At 51.0% G+C, this 2,884-nt stretch overlaps 1 pseudogene; it reads right to left on the bottom strand.

Annotated features, from left to right (window-relative positions):
- Positions 1 to 389: 389 nt before the first annotated feature.
- On the bottom strand, positions 390 to 2,169 carry LOC123743860 (potassium voltage-gated channel subfamily A member 1-like; annotated as a pseudogene).
- Between the last annotated feature and the right edge of the window lie 715 nt (positions 2,170 to 2,884).

Genomic DNA, 2,884 nt, shown 5'->3' with positions numbered 1-2,884 from the left:
TACTCCCCTATGTAGTGCTACTACTTTAGACCAGGGCCCATGCACCCTATTCCTATGTAGTACACTACTTTAGACCAGGACCCATGTACCGTATCCTAGTGCAGTGACACTACTTTGGACCAGGGCCCATTGGGCCGAGTAGTGCACCGTGTAAGAATAGGGTGTCATTTGGGACTCAAATCACTCTGCTTTCGTTTAGGCTTCAAATCCATTAGTACCACAGGGATTTTTATACATCAACTCACTGACACTGACTAGATAGAGGCTTGGAAATCATCGTGGTCATAGCAAAAGCACACTGCTCCTCTATTCAATTAGTCACTGTAATAGAAAGAGGATTCATACTGTCTGTGTGACTACTGGTCTGTCTGTCTGTCTGTCTGTGGGGACTACAGGTCTGTCTCCATCTTGTTCAGGCAGAAGGCGAAAAGGGATCGTTTAATGTTCATGCTGCTGTTAGCCTTGATGTTCTGTTTCTCCGCTCCTGTCCTGTCCTCCTCGTCTCCGACTTGGCGACCCTTTACTATCCTTTCTCTTTAACTGAGGACTGTCTTGACTGTTCTCGGGCGGGTCGTCTTTCAGAGACGACTGGTCCTGGTCAAGTCTCTCTGTGGTAGAAATAGTTAAAGTTGGACACGATGACGGGCACCGGCAACGCGATAGTCAACACTCCGCTATGGCGCAGAGCGAACCCACGATTTTCCCCCCCACCGTCACCGGCCTCATGTCCCGTAACCCACCGTCGTCATGGTGACCACGGCCCACCAGAACGCGTCGGGGATGCTGGAGAAATGCGATTCGGGTTCGTCCGCCTCGGCGAAGAACACAGCGCTGGAGAAGAGGATGACTCCGATGAAGAGGAAGAAAATGAGCAGACCCAATTCTCTCATACTTGCTTTGAGTGTTTGTCCTAATATCGAGCCCCTTCGGAGTGTCTGGACAACTTGAAGATCCTAAACACCCGGACCAGTCGGGATGACCCTGAGGGGATGGCCAGAGACATGGTCTGTCCGTTTCCGTGTTCCTGAGGTTCTTCTACCTGCTGCTCGGGGTCAGCTCCGTCCCCACCGTGATAAAATAAGGCAGGATAGACATTATATCTATGATGTTCATAACAGTCTTGGAAAACTCTGACTTACTAGGACAGGCGAAGAAACGGACGATGAATTCAAACGTGGAAACCAGATTACGCAGGTGGTTTCCACGATGAAGAAAGGGTCCGTGAAGGTGAGCGACGGACGGGGGACGGTGTTGTTACCGGGTCGACCCGTGACCGGTAACTCCCTCTCGTCCCTGAACTCCGGTAGTGTCTCCATGCAAAACGTTATAATGGATATGGTGATAACTAACACGGAGACGATAGCGATGCCTCGCTGGGCTTGAACTCTCCGGGTATTCGAATATGAGCAGACTTGTTTCTGAAACTCATTCTGTGGTAACGGTTTCTCTTCCTCTTTTATAAATCCTTCGTCTTCTCTAAACCTTTCCATGGCCTCTTCACCCAGCCGGTAAAAACGGATCTCATCAGCGAACACGTCGATAGATACATTGACGGGTCGTCTGATCTTACCTCCCGACTGATAGAAATATAGGATCCCGTCGAAATCGGTCGGTTACGGTCGAAAAAAGTACTCGTTCCGGAGCGGGTCGAAGTATTTGATCCTATAAGGGTCTCCCAGTAATGTATCGGGGAACTGGTTGGGTCCCTAGCTGCGTCTCGTACTTTAACCCTGCGATGTTGATCAGCACCCTCTCGTTGTTATCCACGTCTCTGCGCTCAATATCCAACATGTCATCGTCCAACAGATGGGGACTGTGGTCTGCGCGCCAGAGCGCATCCACGGCGTTCTCGTTACAACTCAAAGTGTTATTCATATCGTTGATTTTCCACGTCCTCGGTTTGGGACTCCCGATTGTATTAATGTCTTTGTGAAGGCTGTAGCCCGGTTCGCTGAGTCCACTCTGGACAAACGGCGGAGGTTGATGTGGATCCAGAGCGTTACGGCGGGCTACATCTCCGGTATTTCCACCGCTTCCTTTCGCTCCGCCGTTCTCAAAACTCGCCAAGGCTATCTCCATACCGTATCCATTAAATTAGGCTTTATAAATATATTTTAAAAAACCAGAAAATACTTGTCGAGTTGAAAACAACAACAGTAAACCCATCCAACGGTTTCACCCCGCAGCTGAACTGACAAGCAGCAGCAGTTAAAGCTGGATCAATCCAACGCGTCCTCCGCTGCTAAAAAAAACACAATACCGTATGTGTGTTTGGAACGGACGACGCTAAGCCATGAGCACGCGTGCTCCCTGGCTCTCTCTCGCTCTCTCTCTCTCTCTCTCTCTCTCTCTCTTCGGAAAGTAAGTAATACACGAGAGAGAGAGAGAGAGAGAGTCAGAGAGAGAGAGAGAGAGTCGAGAGAGTCAGAGAGGAGAGAGAGAGAGAGAACGAACCCCGGATGAGAAAAAGTAATGAGTATTCCTGATGTCAAAAGAGCTGTTCAGCCAACCGCTGTCTGAGAAGCCTTTGAAAAATGTCCAGTCTGTTAGGCAATCTCTGTCATCCCTAACTCAGGGAGGAGGAGAGGGATGATGGGAGGGAGAGAGAGAGAGAGGGATGATGGGAGGGAGGGGAGGGAGAGGGATGATGGGAGGGAGAGAGGGAGAGGAGGGAGGGATGATGGGAGGGAGAGAGAGGGGGGGATGATGGGAGGGAGGGAGAGGAGGATGATGGGAGGGAGGGAGAGAGGGGAGAGAGGGATGATGGGAGGGAGAGAGAGAGAGGGGATGAGTGGGAGGGAGAGAGAGGGGGGGATGATGGGAGGGGAGAGAGAGGGGGATGATGGGAGGGAGGGAGGGAGAGAGGGATGATGGGAGGGAGGGA

This window comes from Salmo salar, chromosome ssa07, assembly GCF_905237065.1.
Source record: "Salmo salar chromosome ssa07, Ssal_v3.1, whole genome shotgun sequence".
In the NCBI taxonomy this organism is placed as follows: Eukaryota; Metazoa; Chordata; class Actinopteri; order Salmoniformes; family Salmonidae; genus Salmo; species Salmo salar.
The sequence above is the reverse complement of the archived record's forward strand: the minus strand, read 5'-3'. Positions and strand labels throughout refer to the sequence as shown.